Below are 20056 nucleotides of genomic sequence, written 5' to 3'. Positions count from 1 at the left end.
GTGAAACGTGTGTTTAGGGCTGGTGAGGAACGCTCTGCTTTACAAAGGCCAGTGGCTGATGTTCTCACTGAATGAGAAGGTGGACGCTTCATTTTTGCTTCTGTTTCCCCCTGAGTGTTAGCCCGTTAGTGCTACTGCCCAGCAGCGGGTTCGCTGATGTCCCTCCGTTCTCACAGGGACCCTGGGCTTCCTGTCATTAGTGGTATCTCTTCTAAATTCTATTTTAAAATTCCAAAAATAAAATTATAATGTAGGCTGGGCATGGTGACTTACATCTGTAATCCCAGCACTTTGGGAGGCCAAGGTGGGTGGATCGCTTGAGTCCAGGAGTTTGAGACCACCCTGGGTGATGTAGGGAAATCCTATCTTTACAAAAAATACAAAAAGTAGCCAGGCAGTGGTGGCATGTGCCTGTGGTCCCAGCTACTTGGGAGGCTGAGCGGGGAGGATAGCTTGAGCCAGGGAGGCAGAGGTTGCAGTGAGCTAAGATTGTGCCATGGCACTCCAGTCTAGGTAACAGAGCAAGACTCTGTCTCGAAAAAAAAAAAAAAAAGAACTATAAATATTCAAAAACATTTTTATTATGTAAAAATGTCCTCTTTAAAACCGAACAGCTGGTGAATCTCCCAGTGCTTTTTGAGGAAGGATAGCAGTGTTAGGAGGGTCAGGCTCACGGTGAATTCTCTCAGGGCTTGGTTCTATCAGCTATGATTGGGTCACTGCAATCCAGCCTGGGTGACAGAGTGAGACCCTGTCTCAAAAAAACAAAATTTCCAATCTGTTTTTTTTTTTTTTGAGACAGAGTTTCACTCTTGTTGCCCAGGCTGGAGAGCAATGGTACAATCTCGGCTCCCCACAACCTCTGCCTCCCGGGTTCAAGCGATTCTTCTGCCTTAGCATCCCAAGTAGCTGGGATGACAGGCATGCACCACCATGCCTGGCTAATTTTGTATTTTTAGTAGAGACAGGGTTTCTCCATGTTGGTCAGGCTGGTCTCAAAGTCCCTACCTCAGGTGATTTGCCTGCCTGGGCCTCCCAAACTGCTGGGATTACACGTGTGAGCCACCATGCCCAGCCCTGATTTTAATTTGTATTTCTTTGATTAGTAATCCTATCTTTTCATTCTTTACTGGCTAAGAGTTTAAATCCCTGCTCTGCTATGACTCTGTGTGACTTTGGAGAGACTACTTGACTTCCATGTGCCTCAATTTCCTCATCTGTGAAGTTCCTCTCTAAAGAAATTGACCAGCTTCAAAGACGTACAGACTCTGACATGGCGGGACGGGCTCTAATGAAATTCCTGTATCCTTACCCACAAATCACAAAGCTTCTAGTCAGTGTTTTAGTACCTCCCATTCTTTTTTTTTTTTTTTTTTGAGGCGGAGTCTCGCTCTGTGGCCCGGACTGGAGTACAGTGGCCAGATCTCAGCTCACTGCAAGCTCCGCCTCCCGGGTTTACGCCATTCTCCTGCCTCAGCCTCCCAAGTAGCTGGGACTACAGGCGCCCGCCACCTCGCCCGGCTAGTTTTTGTATTTTTAGTAGAGACGGGGTTTCATCGTGTTAGCCAGGATGGTCTCGATCTCCTGACCTCGTGATCCGCCCGTCTCGGCCTCCCAAAGTGCTGGCATTACAGGCTTGAGCCACCACGCCCGGCCAGTACCTCCCATTCTTGTTCAATAAATTACCACATGCTGGACATGGCCGGCTAGGGGCTGTGGCTCCAGAGATGCTTGAGGGAAGGTCAGTCACCACCTGTCCATCTGCTCCCAGCATTCAAAATTTGGTTCACTTCTCTCTCCTGCTGCTTTCTCCTCTTTCATTCTTTTGTCCTGTGGCTGCATGAGATACACACGTATATAATGTTCACTGCTGTATTAGCAGGGCTCCAGAAGGAACAGAGATGAATGCAAATGTTCCACCCACTATGTCTAACCAGAGGCCAGAGCGACGTTCTAAGGGACTGAGTGTGACTCTGTTCCTCTAATGCTCAGCCCCTTCTGTGGTTCTCTGTGCCTTAGGGTCAAGTCCAAACTCCTCAGCACAGCCTGCCCAGGCCCCTCCAACACTCCCCCCTCATCTCTTGCCACCATCACCCTCCTAGGGTTCAGTCACTCCAAACCCCACTGCCCACTTCTGCACACCCCTCCCGCCCACGTTCCTCCCCACTTTTGCTTATGCTGTCCTCCGTAAGTGGGTGCTCAAGGCACAGCTCGCAAGCCACCTCTTCTGGGATCCCAAAGGATTGGATTGCCTTTCTCTTTTCTCCGACAGCACTTTGTCATATATGTGCTATAGCCCTGAATGATGATGATTGTCACATGCACTCCAGGCAGGGACGTGGGACTCTCTTGGACATTGCCTGGGCCTGTAGTGGGCTCTCAGTAGATGTCAGTTCAGTGGATGGGTAGGCAGGGAATAAACAGTAAAGAGAGTGACATTGTTTTAGCATTCTGTGACTCCCACCACCGGTTGGTTGGATGGCTGGTTAACATTAGCTAGAAATGTTTAAGATAGTAATTTTAAACCTTAGTCCACTTACCAGTAGCCTAAGCAATATAAATGGCTACAGATCCTCGTAGAGGTGTTGCCATGCACCTTGGCTCCGTCCGAAGGCCAGCAACACAGTAACAGGGAATGCAGAGACGTGGAAGGGCTGTTTCCAGAGACAGTGTGGAGTGGTGGATCCAGACACCACCTGATGCCAGGGAAACACTTGGGCCTTTTCTTGGTACCAGTGAACAGGTGCCCTGCTGGGAACATAAACACAATCTTCTGGACTTCCAAACCAAACATAACAGAGATAGGGCGGCAGAGGATGAACTTGGACAGGCCCCAAGCAGGCAGGCCCTGGCTTCCTTAGACTTCCCCTGTGACTGTCAAATGTATTAAAATACGTGATATGTTCTCTTCTTGCAGGAAGGTCAACTTGGGAAGTGGACCAGGGTCCCAGTAAGGAGCTGGGCTTCTCTGTGGATGCTGTATGGCCTAAGTCCCCCAGTCCAGCAGCGCTTCTCCGGGTGGCCAGGTGCTCTTGGACCGGGCTAGAGGGCCTGCAGCAAAAACTAGAGCTTAGTTGTTATTATTCCAGGCTCCATTCGGACTTCCCCTAATGACTCAACCAACTGCAGGAGAGCTGAACTGAAGGGTCTGAAATTCTGGTTGGGTTTCAGTTAGCGGCTAAGGGGAAAATTGAATCCAGAGGAAATGTCCCCCTTGAAAGCCCCTTAGGAAAGTAAGCTGAATACATCAATGACACAAGTTCCCTGTAAGTCACAGACTTCCACACTCCGTATAAAGAGGCCTGGACTCACATTCAGGCTCTGCCACTCACATGGCTTGTGAGAGTTTCTTATCAAATGGGAATAATAATGTCTACTTCCTATGATTACTCTAGAGACTAGACTTAGATAAAATATGGGGAAATATAGTACATAAGAAGCACTCAAGGCTGGGAGTGGTGGCTCACGCCTGTAATCCCAACACTTTGGAGGCCAAGGGGAGTGCATTGCTTAAGCCCAGGAGTTTGAGCCTAGGCTGGGCAACATGGTAAGGCCCCCTCCCCCAAAATAAATAAAATAAAAGAAGTAGGGGGCCAGGTGCAGTGGCTCACGCTTGTAATCCCAGCACTTTGGGAGGCCGAGGTGGGCAGATGACCTGAGGTCAGGAGTTTGAGACCAGCCTAGTCAACATGCTAAAACTCCATCTCTACTGAAAATACAAAAAAATTAGCCAGGTGTGGTGGCACATGCCTGTAATCCCACCTACTCAGGAGGCTGAGGCACAAGAATCGCTTGAACCCAGGAGACAGAGGTTGCGGTGGGCCAAGATGGTGCCAATATACTCCAGCCTGGGCAGCAGAGCGAGACTCAGTCTCAAAAAAAAAAAAAAAAAAGAAGTGGGAGTTGAATTTTTTTTTTTTTTTGAGACAGGGTCTCGGTTCTATTGCTCAGGCTGGAGTTTAGTGGCATGATCATGACTCACTGTAACCTCAGACTGCTGACTGCTGGGCTTAAGCAAGCCTCCTACCTCTGCTTCTTGAGTAGCTGGGACTACAGCCACACACTACTATGTCCGGCTAATTTTAAGAAAAATGTTTTGTAGAGGCTGGGTGCATTGGTTCACACCATAATCCCAGCATTTTGGAAGGCCGAAGCAGATGGATTGCTTGAGTCCAGGAGTTTGAGATGAGCCTGGGCGACATGGCAAAACCCTATCTCGGCTGGGCATGGTGGCTCACGCCTGTAATCCCAGATTATAGGGATTACTGTACGTTGGGAGGCCGAGGCGGATGGGTCACCTGAGGTCAGGAGTTCGAGGCCAGTCTGGCCAACATGGTGAAACCCTGTCTCTACTGAAATACAAAAAATTAGCCGGGTGTGGCGGTGGATGCTTGTAATCCCAGATACCCGGGAGGAAGAGGCAGAAGAATTGCTCGAACCTAGGAGGCAAAGGTTGCAGTGAGCCGAGATCGCACCATTGCACTCCAGCCTGGGCAACAAGAGCAAAACTCCATCTCCAAACAAAAACAAAAACCCATCTCTACAAAACAATATAAAAATTAGCCAGGTGTGGCAGTGTGCACCTGTAGTTCCAGCTAGTTGGGAGCCTGAGGGAGGAGACTAGCTTGAACCTGGGAGGTGGAGGTTGCAGTGAGCTGAGTTCACACTATGGGAGGTGGAGGCTGCAGTGAGCTGAGACTGCACCATTGCACTCTGTCCTGGGTGACAGATTGAGATTCTGTCTCAAAAAAAAACAAAAACAAAAACAAACTGTTAATGTGGGTTTGATAGTTAGATGATTCTCATCAGCAGCCTTGTTCCAAACAACCTCTTAGGAGCCAATGATTGTGACCATGAATGGAATTGGTTTTAAAAAAAATTATAGACATATAACAGTTATACATATTTTGGGGGTACATGTGATATATTTTTTTTGAGATGGAGTCTCATTCACTCTGTTGGCCAGGCTGGAGTGCAATGGCATGATCTTGGCTCACTGCAATCTCTGCCTCCTACATGCAAGCAATTCTCCTGCCTCAGCCTCCCGAGTAACTGGGATTACAGCATGTGCCACCATGCCCAGCTAATCTTTTTTGTATTTTTAGTAGAGACAAGGTCTCACCATGTTGGCCAGGCTGGTCTCAAACTCCTGACCTCAAGTGATCCGCCCACCTCAGCCTCTCAAAGTGCTGGGATTACAGGTGTGAACCACTGCGCCTGGCCTACACGTGATATTTTGATGCATGTATGCAATGTGCAATGATCAAATCAGGGTAATTGGGATATCCATCACCTCAAACATTTTTCTTTGTGCTGAGAACATGACAGTTCCTGTCTTGTAATATTTTGAGACATATAAATTATTAACTGATTTATCTTCTGTACTCTTGAATACTAGAACTTATTCCTTCTAACTGTATTTTTTTTTTTTTTGAGACAGAGTCTCGCTCTGTCGCCCAGGCTAGAGTGCAGTGGCGCGATCTCCGCTCACTGCAAGCTCCACCGCCTCCCAGGTTCATGCCATTCTCCTGCCTCAGCCTCCCCAGAAGCTGAGACTACAGGCGCCCGCCACCGCGCCCGGCTAATTTTTTTGTAATTTTGGTAGAGACGGGGTTTCACTGTGTTCGCCAGGACCGTCTCGATCTCCTGACCTCGTGATCTGCCCACCTCGGCCTCCCAAAGTGCTGGGATTACAGGCGTGAGCCACCGCACCCAGCCTCTAACTGTATTTTTATACCCATTAACCAACTTCGACTCATCTTTCCCTCTTCTTTCCCTTTCTAGCCTCTGATAACCAACATTCTACTCTCTACCTCTTTTTTAGCTCCCGCATGTGAATGAGAACATGTGCTATTTGTCTTCCTGTACCTGGTTTATTTCACTTAGTATAACGACCTCCCATCCATCCATGTTGCTGCAAATGACAAGATTTCATTCTTGGCTTGGCGCAGTGGCTCACACCTGTAATCCCAGCACTTTGGGAGGCCAAGGCGGGCAGATCATGAGGTCAGGAAATGAAGACCGTACTGGCTAACATGGTGAAACCTCGTCTCTACTAAAAATACAAAAAAAAAAAAAAAGCTGTTGAAATGTTCAGGCAAAGGAGGGGAAAGTTCCGTGAAAGTAGGTGCCTGTAATGTGGTTCATTTACGTTTACATCGTGTATTGGTAGAGCCTGGCTTTTCCAGTTCTTTGTTCAGAAACAGCTCTCTCAATCAATGGTTCTTGACCTCTAAAAGCATCTGTCCACAAAACTATTCATTTACTCCTGGAAGTTTTTCACTATTTTCATAAAATGGATATCAAAATCAATTTTTTGATCAAAGTATTTTGTTAGCTTTTGACTTTCAGTGAGCAGGGAAGAGCCATCATTTAATCAAGAACCTTTTGTTCTGTCAGCTAATATCAAGTAGGGAGCTTCTTTAAAAAGAAATCCTGATTATACAATCATGAATAATCATGACGAAGATGAAAAGAGGGAAGTAGTAATGGAAACCAGTGTGCCCGCCTGAGCTCCCTGTTGAGCTAATTTTTTTTTTTTTTTTTTTTTTTGAGACAGAGTCTCGCTCTGTCGCCCAGGCTGGAGTGCAGTGGCACACCTTGGCTCACTGCAACCTCCGCCTCCCTGGTTCAAGTGATTCTTCTCCCTCAGCCTCCCGAGTAGCTGTGATTACAGGCACCTGCCACCACGCCCAGCTAAGTTTTGTATTTTTAGTAGAGATGGGATTTCCCCATGTTGGCCAGGCTGGTCTTGAACTCCTGATCTCAGGTGATCTGCCCACATTGGCCTCCCAAAGTGCAGGGATTACAGGCGTGAGCCATTGTGCCTGCCCTGTTGAGCTAATGTTTTGAGAGGATGGACAAAATACAGATAAAGCGAAGTATAATCAGAGATGGATCCTGAAGAATGACATAATCCTGAAAAATACTGTCAGGAGGACTGTGCTGTAATCTGCCAGAAATTCTAAGGAAAATAAAAAAGGTCTTTAAAGTTATTCTTAGGGCAAGAAGAACAAAGAAAGCATAGATCTACTGCTTAAGGGATGATATAGACTGATACTGAGAGAAGGCAGAAATACTCAAACTTTATAGACAGAAGAACTGTTGTCAATTACAATAATTTTAGCTAAGCCTATGGCCAGTTCCTCCTGATATCCTGAGCCTTTTAAGGAGGCGAGGGTGGGGAGTCGGGAAGCAGTGGTGCCCCAATGCAGGCCTGCTGCACATCTAGGGGATTCCTCTCACCACTTCCCTCTGTTAGAATCCCTGTTTCCTAGATCTCATGCTTGCTTCTTTCTTCGTTTAGCCTGTTTTTTTTTTTTTTTCTTTTTTGAGATGTAGTGTCGCTCTATTGCCAGGCTGGAGTGCAGTGGCACAATCTTGGCTCACTGCAACCCCTGCCTCCCGGGTTCAAGCAATTCTCCTGCCTCAGCCTCCCGAGTAGCGGGACTACAGGTGTACACCACCATGCCCAGCTCGTTTTTAAATTTTTAGTAGAGACGGAGTTTCACCATGTTGGCCAGGATGGTCTCGATCTCTTGACCTTGTGATCCGCCTGCCTCAGCCTCCCAAAGTGCTGGGATTACAGGCGTGAGCCCGGCCTAGCCCCTGGTTTTGCAGAAGCACATTTTCCACAAGCACAGAGGATATGTAGGGGATATGACAAGTACTAGCAAGGATGCTGGTGGGTGTGCCAGCTGGTGTGGCTGTTCTAGAGAGTCACCTAGCAGTTTCAGTCAAATGAAGAATATGTGAACCCTCTGTCCCACCAATCCTGTTCCTGAGCACAGACCCAAGGGAAGTTACGATATGGATCCATAAGAGGGCATGTATGAAGATGCTCACTGTAATACTGTTTGTGTCTTTGTGTGTATAAAGGCTTCTGATTTCTGTAATTGTATACCCTATCATTTCACTGAATTCTCTCTTTAAATATATATATATATATATTTTAGAATTGGGGCCTTGAAGCCCAGGTGCAATGGCTCACACCTGTAATACCAGCATTTTGGGAGGCCAAAACAGGAGGATCACTTGAGACCATTTTGAGACCAACCTGGGCAACATGGAGAGACCATGTCTCTACAAAACATCTAGAAAATTAGCTAAGTGTGGTGGCACGTACCTGTGGACGAAGCTACTTGGGAGGCTGAGGTGGGAGGACAGCTTGAAACTGGGAGGTTGAGGCTGTAGTGAGCCATAATCAGGTTGAGGCTGCAGTGAGCCAGAATCTGCCATTGCGCTACAGCCTAGGCAACAGAATGGGACCTTGTCTCCAAAAACAAAAACAAACAAACAAAAAAAAGGGGTCTTGCTGGACTCGGACTCCTGGACTCAACCAATTCTCATACCTCAAGCTGGGACTACAGCCTTGTACCATGGTGCCTAGCTTTGAATTCTGTTTAAAAAATTTCTTTTATTAATAGCAGTTTTTTAGTTGATTTTCTTGGGCCGTGTAAATATTGATCCTATCATTAACAAATAGTAAAACTTTTACCTTCTCTTTTCTAATTTTTACACATCTAATTTATAACTTTTTTTTTTCTTTTTTTTGAGATGGAGTCTTGCTCTTGTCGTCCATGCTGGAGTGCAATGGCACAATCTTGGCTTACTGCAACCTCCATCTCCGGGGTTCAAACTGTTCTCCTGTCTCAGCCTCTGGAGTTGCTGGGACTACAGGCGCCCGCCACCATGCTCAGCTAATTTTTTGTATTTTTAGTAGAGACAGGGTTTCACCAAGTTGGCCAGGTTGGTCTTGAACTCCTGACCTCATGATCCACCCACCTCAGCCTCCCAAATTGCTGGGATTACAGGTGTGAGCCACTGCGCCCGGCCCCTAATTTATAACTCTTATCTGATTGCTTTGGCTAATACCTTCAATACACTGTTGAACAGTAGTGTAGATAGTGGACATTCTCTTCCTGACTTTAGTAGGGCTATGTGGATTGCATTTCATTTATTTTAATTTTTATTGGACAGCTGAAATTTTTAACTTTTTAAATTAAGGTATAATTTACATAAAGTGCTAAATCCTAAGTGTAATACTTGACACACTTTTACAAAGGCAACACCCAGCTCAAGATGCAGACTTTCCAGCACCCCAAAGACTCCCTGTTTCTTCCCTATCAATATCTCCCTCAAAGATAACCAACATTCTGACACCATTGATTAGTTTTGTCCATTTCTGAACTTCATACAGATGGAATTACACAATATGTACTCTTGTGTCTGGTTACATCCACTCAGCATTAGGTCTGTGGGATTCATCCATGTTGTATGTAACAGTAGTTCCGAGTGGAATATCCCTGATATGGTTTGGCTGTGTCCTCACCCAAATCTCATCTTGAATTGTAACTCCCACAATTCCTACACGTTGTGGGAGGGAGCTGGTGGGAGGTAACTGAATCATGGGGGTGGGTCTTTCCTGTGCTATTCTCAAGATAGTGAATAAGGTTCACAAGATCTGATGGTTTTAAAAATGGGAGTTTCGGCCGGGCGCGGTGGCTCAAGCCTGTAATCCCAGCACTTTGGGAGGCCGAGATGGGCGGATCACGAGGTCAGGAGATCAAGACCATCCTGGCTAACACGGTGAAACCCCATCTCTACTAAAAAATACAAAAAACTAGCCGGGTGAGGTGGCGGGCACCTGTAGTCTCAACTACTCGGGAGGCTGAGGCAGGAGAATGGCATAAACCCAGGAGGCAGAGCTTGCAGTGAGCTGAGATCCGGCCACTGCACTCCAGCCCCGGGCGACAGAGCGAGACTCCGTCTCAAAAAAAAAAAAAAAAAAAGGGAGTTTCCCTGCACAAGCTCTCTCTCTGCCTGCTGCCATCCATGTAAGATGTGACTTGCTCCTCCTTGCCTTCTGCCATGATTGTGAGGCTTCCCCAGCAATGTGGACTGTAAGACCATTAAACCTATTTTTCTTCCCACTCTTGGGTATGTCCTTATCAGCAGCATGAATATGTACTAATACAGTAAATTGCTACCAGTAGAGTGGGGCGCTGCTGAAAAGACAACCCAAAAATCTGGAAGCAACTTTGGAACTGGGTAATGGGCAGAGGTTAGAACAGTTTGAACTTCCTAGAGACTTGTTGGATGGCTTTGACCAAAATGCTGATAATGATATGGACAATGAAATCCAGGCTGAAATGGTCTCAGATGGAGATAAGGAACTTGTTGAGAACTGGAGCAAAGGTGACTCTTGTTACTTTATTTATTTATTTATTTTGAGACAGAGTCTTGCTCTGTCGTTCAGGCTGCAGTGCAGTGGTGTGATCTCAGTTCATTGCAACCTCCACCTCCTGGGTTCAAGCGATTCTGCTGCTGCAACCTCCTGAGTAGCTGGGACTACAGGCGCCCACCACCATGCCTGGCTAATTTTTTGTATATTTAGTAGAGATAGGGTTTCACCGTGTGAGCCAGGATGGTCTCGATCTCCTGACCTCGTGATCCGCCCATCTCGGCCTCCCAAAGTGCTGGGATTACAGGCTTGAGCCACCGTGCCCGGCCTCTCCCTTTGTTTTTTTTTTTTTTTGGAAGAGACAGGGTCTTGCTCTGTTGCCCAGGCTGGAGTGCAGTGGTGTGATCATAGCTCACTGTAATCTTGAACACCTGGGCTCAAGAGATCCTCCCACGTCAGTTTCCTGAGTAGCTGAGACTACAGGCACACACCACCATGCCCAGCTAAGTTTTAAATTTTTTTGTAGAGATGGAGGTCTCACTATGTTGCCCAAATGGTCTTGAACTCCTGGCTTTACCTCTCAAAGTGCTGGGATTACAGGCAGGAGCCACTGCACCTGGCTTCTTATTCTTCTACTATTCCTCTTTGTTTCTTGCTCTTTTTCGAAGATTTCTTCAATTTTCCTTTTTTTTTTTTTCCCTGGAGATAGGGTTTTGCTGTCACCCAGGCTGGAGTGCAGTGGTGCCATCGTGGCTCACTGCAGCCTTGAACTCCTGGGCTCAAGTGATCCTCCCGCAATAGCCTCCTGAGTAGCTGGGACCACAGGCATGTGCCACTATGCCTGGCTAATTTTTTTTATTTTTTTGTAGAGAGAGGTCTCACTGTGTTGCCCAGTCTGGTTCCTAACTCTTGGTCTCCCAAATTGTTGGGATTACAGGCATGAGCCACTGTGCCGTTGATTTCAACTTTCTCTTCCAACCCTTCTAGCATTTTAATTTCTGCTGTTACGTTTTTAATATTCAAGAGGTTTTTTTATTTTCCCAAGTTTTTTATAAGAATGCAGACTGTTCTTATTTCATAGATGCAATATCTACTTAAACTACTAATATTAGCACTTGTTTTAAATTCTCATCTCCTGTTTTCTTCAATATTATTTTTCCGTTCATTTGTGTCATTTGTTTTGTTTGTATTTATTTATTTATTTTTTGAGATGGAGTCCCGCTCTGTTGCCCAGGCTGGAATGCAGTAGCACGATCTCAGTTCACTGCAACCTCTGCTTCCTAGGTTCAAGCGATTCTCCTGCCTCAATCTCCCAAGTAGCTGGGACTACAGGTGCCTGCCACCATGCCTGGCTAATTCTTGTATTTTTAGTAGAGACGGGGTTTCACCATGTTGTTCTCTATTGAGCTGGTAAGCTTTACATCACCAACAGTAATATACATATTTGTTTCATAATACCTTGTAAACAGTCATCAAACTTTTTGACTGTGAAAATATTTAGCCAGGTACAGCAGTTCACGCCTGTAATCCCAGTACTATGGCAGGCTGAGGTGAGAGGATCAGTTGAGTCCAGGAAGTCGAGGCTGTAGTGAGCCATTATTGTGACCCTACACTCCAGTCTGGGCGACAGAGCAAGACCCTGTCCTAAAGAAAAAAAAAATTTTTTTATCTGATTCTAAAAAACATTTTTTAGAGATGGGGTCTCCCTACGTTGTCTAGGCTAGGCTAGAACTTCTGGGCTCAAGCAAAGCTCCTGCCTCAGCCTCCTGAGTGGATGGGATACAGGCACCTGCCACTGAGCCCAGCTTAACTATTATTATTATTATTATTATTATTATTATTTTTTGAGACGGAGTCTGGCTCTGGCGCCCAGGCTGGAGTGCGGTGGCCCGATCTCAGCTCACTGCAAGCTCCGCCTCCCAGGTTTACGCCATTCTCCTGCCTCCGCCTCCCAAGTAGCTGGGACTACAGGCGCTCGCCTCGTCGTCCGGCTAGTTTTTTGTATTCTTTAGTAGAGATGGGGTTTCACCGTATTAGCCAGGATGGTCTCGATCTCCTGAACTTGTGATCTGCCCGTCTCGGCCTCCCAAAGTGCTGGGATTACAGGCTTGAGCCACCACGCCCGGCCAACTATTATTTTAATTTGTATTTTTCTTAAGTTTAAGACTGACCTTTTTTTTTTTTGAGATGGAGTCTTGCTCTGTCACCCTGGAGTGCAATGAAGCCATCTTGGCTCACTGCAAGCTCCGCCTCCTGGGTTCACGCCATTCTCCTGCCTCAGCCTCCCAAGTAGTTGGGACAACAGGCACCCGCTACCACACCCAACTAATTTTTTTTGTATTTTTAGTAGAGACGAGGTTTCACCGTGTTAGTCAGGATGGTCTTGATCTCCTGACCTCGTGATCCCCCGACCTTGGTCTCCCAAAGTGTTGGGATTACAGGCGTGAGCCACCGCGCCCAGCCAAGACCAAGCATCTTTTAATGGTTGAGAGACAGTTGTGTTTCTGTTTTGTTCCCAAGTGTTTGCTCATACCCTTTGTCCATTCGATTTTTAGCCTTTCTTTTATTTATTTCTAGGAGTGCTTTATTCTTTTTCCAGTTTGTTGTTTGTTGATTCTTGCTTATGATGGCAGTGGCCACTGCACCAGCCGCAGTGAGAAGGTACAAGCAGTGGTGGCAGGGGCAGCTGTGGGAGCAGGAATGGTGGCAGTGGCTCCCCTGTGCTCCGCATCCCCGAGGCAGTCGATTGTGCCGCCCCCACCCTTGCATGGTCAGGTGAGACCTATTCCCAGGCCTGGAGCCTCTGCTGCTCTGGCCCCTGGCCCCATGTCGTCACTCTAGCCTACTGCCACTGTGGAGAGGGCGTGGGGAGGAGGTAGAGCTATGCCTGGGGCAGTTCTGTGAACCACAGAGCCAGCAGGAGCCAGGGACAAGCTGGACCCTCCCCAACACCCCCTACCCCCCATGGAACCTACCACCCTGGGGGCTGTCACAATGGGGCTGGGTGCAGAGAAGCAGTGGGGCATGGGGGGCAGGCAGAAAGGGGCCCACTGAGGACCTGAAGCCCCTGCCCCCAGCTGCCTGCAAGCTCCATGGAGTGGTGGGAGCCCCACTGGGCATCTCTGCAGCATCTCTGCAGAGATCTGGGCATCTCTGCAGTCTATGCCCTCAGGGCACAGGCTTGGGGGTGTCTGCTTCCGCTGCCTGGCCTCTCCCCACTCGTGGTACCCACTCTGATCTCAGAGTGGTATTGGGGTTGACCCTGGGCGCTGTCCTAGCCTGGCTGGGTGTGCACCTGCTTGGGCAGCACTAACATGTCAACCTTCCTCTTTGGACTTTTGGTAACAAGGAGCATGGGAGAGACGACAAGGGGGGTGCTAAGGGCAGCTCGGCACTGGCCTGCAGGCACCCCTCAGCAGGAGTAGCCTGGGTGCCATGAAAAGTGGTAGGAGACAGACCGGCTCCAGGGTGGAAAGGCAGGGGTTCCCAGTGAGGCACCACCTTCAGGCCAGGGAGGGCCTGAAGGCTGGGGCCAGGCTGCAGTCCCATGGACTGGAGTGGGAATTTGTGGTGCCTTTTCCAGGCCCACCCATGGCCACCCATGGACCAATCAGTGTGCACTTCCTCCCCTCTGAGGCCCATAAAAGCCCAGGGCTCAGCCAGAGCAGAGCTGAAGACAGGATGACCAGCTGCAGAGAGGAGCTACCCTCCATGCTAGGAGCTAAACACTCCTTGGGTTGACCTGCCTAACAGAGAGGAGCTACCCTCTTTGCTAGGAGCTGAACACCCTGGCTGCAGAAAGGAGCTACCTCCTCCAGGTCTCCTTGGAGCTGTTCTACCACTCAATAAAGCTCATTTTCATCTTGGTCACCCTTCACTTGTCTGCATACCTCATTCTTCCTGTTCACAGGACAAAAACTCAGGACCCACCGAATGGTGAGACTAAAAGAACTGTAACACAGACAGGGTTAAAGCATGCCCACTGCTCGCCACGTTGCAGGTGAAGAGGAGAGAAGAGCTGTGGGCCTTTGGGAAGCCCAGACCTGGGAGACCTGGGAGCTACCTGAGCCAGGGTTGTGAGTCTCTCTTTGGGGCCCTGCAGTTCCCGGTGTCTCCAAGCTTCTGGGCGCCACTGCACTCCCTGGTGCCAGCTGGGAAAGCTGCTTGTGATGTGCCTGGTCCAGCTGCAGCCTTGCAGAGAGCCATTGTCTGTGCTGGCACCTGGAGCTGCCTGCTCCGTGGCAGCAGCTGGCATGTCTGTGCAGTGGCTGGACTCCACGCTCGTTCACACACCCCTCGCTGCTCCATACCTGACTTACAGACTCCTTTGGAGGCATGGGATCCAGGCTGGTAGCATGAGCCAAGCAAAGCCTGCCAGGCTGAATGGGCAGAATGAGCCCAGTGAGCCCAAGCAAAATTCAGACAAGGGTGCCACCAGCCACAGAGGTTTCTAGCCAGGAAAGTGATACCCCCTAAGATCCTGCAACACTTATAGTGGTTTATCAGATAAAAAAAACTTTTTAATGTGATCACAATTTCTTCTATGGTTTTCAAATTTTGTGTCATATTAGAAAGAATTTCCACACTCTGAGACTAAAAATATCTCCCCTTCATTACTTCTATTGTTTATTTAGTTGTTTTTTTTTTTTTTTTTTTGAGACGGGGTCTCGCTCTGTCACCCAGGATGGAATGCAGTGGCGCGATCTCGGCTCACTGCAAGCTCCGCCTCCCGGGTTTACGCCATTCTCCTGCCTCAGCCTCCCGAGTAGCTGGGACTACAGGTGCCCGCCACCACACCCGGCTAGTTTTTTGTATTTTTTAGTAGAGATGGGGTTTCACCGTGTAGACGAGGATGGTCTCGATCTCCTGACCTCGTGATCCACCCATCTCGGCCTCCCAAAGTGCTGGGATTACAGGCTTGAGCCACCGCGCCTGGCTGTTTATTTAGTTTTTAAATTGAGATGGGGTCTATGTTGCCCAGGCTGGTCTTGAACTCCTAGGCTCAAGTGATCTGCCCACCTCAGCCTCCCAAAGTGCAGGGATTGTAGGTGTGAGCCACCATGCCCGGCCACTTTTTGTTTTTTATATTTTAATCTTTCATCCACTTTCATAGATGACTACCCAGCAATCCTAATCCTATTTATTGAACATTCATCTTTTACCTACAGATTTTAAATAATGTTAATAACATTTTAAAAATCACATATAAAATTCTTAGGTGTATTTGTTTCTGGATTTCTCATTCTGTTCTATGGATCTGTTGGCATGCCTGTGCAACACTACATCTTTTTTTTTTTTTTTTTTTTGAGGCGGAGTCTCCCTCTGTCGCCCGGACTGGAGTGCAGTGGCCAGTTCTCAGCTCACTGCAAGCTCCGCCTCCCGGGTTTACGCCATTCTCCTGCCTCAGCCTCCCGAGTAGCTGGGACTACAGGCGCCCGCCACCTCGCCCAGCTAGTTTTTGTATTTTTAGTAGAGACGGGGTTTCACCGTGTTAGCCAGGATGGTCTCGATCTCCTGACCTTGTGATCCGCCCATCTCGGCCTCCCAAAGTGCTGGGATTACAGGCTTGAGCCACCACGCCCGGCCAACACTACATCTTTTGTTATCTATTTTAATATTTGACAGAGCTGATTCCCCTGCCTCCCCCTCCCTATACATTCTTCTTAGAATTCCCCGACTCTTCTTGCTTTTCTTCTTTTTTTTTTTGAGACAAAGTCTCATTCTATCATTCAGCCTGGAGTGCAGTGGTGTGATCTTGGCTCACTGCAACCTCCACCTCCTAGGCTCAAGTGATTCTCCCACCTCAGCACCCCAAGGGCTGGGACTACAGGCACCTGCCACCACACCCAGCTAATTTTTGTATTTTTAGTAGAGATGGGGTTTCGCCATGTTGCCCATGCTGGTTTCAAACTCCTGAGCTCAAGCGATCCACCCTCCTCACCTCCCAAACAGCTGGGATTACAGGTGTGAGCCACTGCGCCCAGCCTCTGTGCCCAGCCTCTGTTCTTGCTTTTTTACTTTTTCCACTTGAACTTTGAAATAATATTGCCTAGTTTCCAAACTTAGCTTGTAATTTAATGAAATCACATAAAATTTATAGACTGACTTAGAAAGAACTAACACCTTTATGATGTTGAGTTTTTCTACTCAAGAACATAGTGTGCCTTTCCATGTATTTAATTGTTCGTCTGAGTCCTTCAATGGCATTTTAAAGTTTTCACCATAAAGATCTAGCACAGTTCTTATTAAGCATATTCTCAGGTGTTTATCTTACTCATAATTATTGTATATGGAAGCTTCTGTCACATCTACCAACTAGTTGTGGTTTGTTGTTTGTTTTTTTGAGATGGATTCTCACTCTGTCACCCAGGCTGGAGAGCAGTGGCGCAATCTCAGCTCACTGCAACTTCTGCCTCCCAAGTTCAAGCAATTCTCCTGCCTCAGCCTCCCAAGTAGCTGGGATTACAAGCACATGCCACGACGCCTGGCTAATTTTTGTATTTTCAGTAGAGACAGAGTTTCACCCTGTTGGCCAGGGTGGTCTTGATCTCCTGACCTCGTGATCTGCCTGCCTTTCCCTCCTAAAGTGCTGGGATTATAGGCGTGAGCCACCATGCCCAGCAGTTTTCCTCTTCTTTATGCATTTTGGAGACTAGAATTCATAGCAGTAATCCATGGAATGATATTTTGTTTTGAGGGAGTATCTATATGATCCATAAAGTTGTATGCAAAATTTGGTATGTATATATATTTGGGTTGGAGAATGAAATTAAAAGCTTTCCTGAGGTTTCCTAAGGGGTATGTTATGCTATAAAAACTTAAGAATGACTTATCACACCAAAAAGATATTAAACTTTGTTATTAAATCAAGTTAAAAAGTAATAATTATAGGTCTATTTAGTTTTATTAGAATACAGACTGGGTGCGGTGGCTCATGCCTTTTTTTTTTTAATTATACTTTAAGTTCTAGGGTACATGTGCATAACGTGCAGGTTTGTTACATATGTATACTTGCGCCATGTTGGTGTGCTGCACCCATCAACTCGTCAGCACCCATCAACTCGTCATTTACATCAGGTATAACTCCCAATGCAATCCCTCCCCCCTCCCCCCTCCCCATGATAGGCCCCAGTGTGTGATGTTCCCCTTCCTGAGTCCAAGTGATCTCATTGTTCAGTTCCCACCTATGAGTGAGAACATGCGGTGTTTGCTTTTCTGTTCTTGCGATAGTTTGCTAAGAATGATGGTTTCCAGCTGCATCCATGTCCCTACGGCTCATGCCTATTATCCTAGCACTTTGGGAGGCTGAAGCACGAGGTTTGCTTGAACCCAGGAGTTCAAGACCAGTCTGGGCAACATAGTGGGACCCCATCTCTACAAAAGATAATTAGCCAGGCATGGTAGCATGCGCCTGTAATTCCAGCTACTCAGGAGGCTGAGGTGGGGGGATCACTTGAGCCTGGGAGGTCAAGGCTGCAGTGAGCCGTGATCATGCCACTGCACTCTATCCTGGGTGAAGAAGTGAGACCCTATCCCCCCCTCCCACACAAAAAGAATACAGATGATTATGGGAGTCATTTACATTTAAAGACTTTTGTTTGATTACCATACATTTATAGAGTACATTACCATTTACAAAGAGATTTTATATATTTTGTCTTTTAAACTTTTGACACACATAAGAAATATTTAACACTCTAACTTTAGGCACAAGAAAATAGATTTAGAGGTTACTCTCTAAAAAGTGAAAGTGTTAGCAAATAATGAAGTCAGTTCTCAAACTCAGAGTTTAATTAAACCTATTTTGTTATAGGTATATACAAATTTTACCTTCTCAGGCCGGGTGCGATGGCTCACACCTGTAATCCTAGCACTTTGGGAGGTTGAGGTGGGCAGATTACCTGAGGTGAGTAGTTCGAGACCATCCTGGCGAACACAGTGAAACCCCGTCTCTACTAAAAATACAAAAAAATTAGCCGGGTGTGGTGGTGGGCACCTGTAGTCCCAGTTTCTCAGGAGGCTGAGGCAGGAGAATGGCATGAACCCGGGAGGTGATGGAGCTTGCAGTAAGAGGAGATGGCGCCACTGCACTCCAGCCTGGGAGACACAGTGAGACTCCATCTCAAAAAAAAAAAAAACAAAAATTAGTGTGGTGGTGGGCACCTGTAATCCCAGCTACTCAGGAGGCAGAGGCAGGAGGATTGCTTGAACCCAAGAGGTAGAAGTTGCAGTGAGCTGAGATTGCACCACCGCACTCCAGCCTGGGCAGCAAGAGCCAGACTCAGTCTCAAAAAAAAAAAAAAATTTCTGCCTTTCAGAAAACGAAATATTATACATACTAATCTGTAACATACACACACATACACATATATATATAACGTTGAGAAAGGGTCTTGCTCTGTGGCCCAGGCTGGAGTGCAATGGTGTGATCATGACTCACTGCAGTTTCAACCTCCTGGGTTTAAATGATTGATGCTTCTGCTTTGGCCTCCCAAAGTGCTAGGATACAGGTGTGAGCCACCACACCAGGCCTGTATTTTTCATTTAATATGTTTTGATGATCTTTTCATATCAGTCTATATAAGTTTATGAATTCACGGTTCAACAGCTGTGAAGTATGTCATTTCCGTAATTTATTTATTGAATTCTCTATTGACGGTTATCTGGATTATTGCCAATTTTTCACTATTAAGAACGATGTCTTGCTGAAAATCCTTATACACATAATCTTTCTACATTTATGAGGGGAAAGCCCTAGAACTTGAGTTGAGTCAAATCACATAACTACAATAAATATTTTGACAGAAATGATCAAATTGCCCTCCAAATAAATAATGGCAACTTACATTCTCACTAATGGAAAATCAAAATGCCTGTTTTTTTTTCTCACCAAGCATGTGAACCCATTCTGTTTCTTAATACTTGTGCCAACACTAACATCTGTGCTAACACTATTATCAATTTTATATTGATAGTTGATATTTTCCAATGTGATAGTAAAAAATTGTTCCAATTTGCATTTCTTTAGTTATCAGAAACAATGAGCATCCTGGAGTTGGGAAATTCTTTCTAGGCATGACAGGAAACTCAAAAGTCATCAACAAAAATCCTAGTGAATGCAACTTTTGTGAATTGCTTGCTTATGTCCTTTGTCTATTTTTTTCTACTGGGTTACTTTCTCTTTCTAATTGCTCGACGTAAGTTTTTATTATTAAGGATGTTAATCCCTTGCCATATGTATTGTGAATATTTTTTCCAAGCTTGTTGTCTTTTCATATGGTGTCTTGTGTCATGCAAGATATAAAATAAAAATATCCTATGGCTTCTGAATTTTGGGCTATGTTTAGAAAAGCTTTCCTCACTTCAAGATTATAAATATATTTATTCAAGTCATTTCTTTTTGGACTCTTATGGTTTTCTTAAATATTAAAATCTTTGCTCTATCTGGAGTTTATTTTGGAGTGAGGAGGGAAGTAGGAATCCAATTTTAAAATTATAAATGGTTAGTTGATTGTTCCAATACCTTTTCTTTTTTTGAGACGGAGTCTCGCTCTGTCACCTGGGCTGGAGTGCAGTGGCCGGTTCTCAGCTCACTGCAAGCTCCGCCTCCCGGGTTTATGCCATTCTCCTGCCTCAGCCTCCGAGTAGCTGGGACTACAGGCGCCCGCCACCTCGCCGGCTAGTTTTTGTATTTTTAGTAGAGACAGGGTTTCACCGTGTTAGCCAGGATGGTCTCGATCTCCTGACCTCGTGATCCGCCCGTCTTGGCCTCCCAAAGTGCTGGGATTACAGGCTTGAGCCACCGCGCCCGGCCTCCAATACCTTTTCTTAAATTAATCCTGCCATCTATATCATATGTCCGTTTTTATTGAG

At 46.5% G+C, this 20056-nt stretch overlaps 1 long non-coding RNA gene across 2 annotated transcripts in view; it reads right to left on the bottom strand.

The window, feature by feature from the left end:
* Positions 1 to 1050: 1050 nt before the first annotated feature.
* The window catches only part of LOC117071353, a 37019-nt gene continuing 18013 nt past the window's right edge, over positions 1051 to 20056 (bottom strand). Inside the window, exons 2-4 of one of the 2 annotated variants that reach the window (XR_004432254.1) lie at positions 2541 to 2748; positions 1662 to 1836; positions 1051 to 1349 (exon numbers count right to left, since the gene is read on the bottom strand). This is a non-coding gene — a long non-coding RNA (uncharacterized LOC117071353). Of the gene's footprint in view, positions 1350 to 1661; positions 1837 to 2540; positions 2752 to 20056 lie in introns of both variants that reach the window. The other variant, XR_004432253.1, reaches the window with a different exon arrangement.

Source organism: Trachypithecus francoisi, unplaced genomic scaffold (genome assembly GCF_009764315.1).
Source record: "Trachypithecus francoisi isolate TF-2019V2 unplaced genomic scaffold, Tfra_2.0 Lachesis_group3, whole genome shotgun sequence".
Lineage (NCBI taxonomy): Eukaryota > Metazoa > Chordata > Mammalia > Primates > Cercopithecidae > Trachypithecus > Trachypithecus francoisi.
The sequence above is the reverse complement of the archived record's forward strand: the minus strand, read 5'-3'. Positions and strand labels throughout refer to the sequence as shown.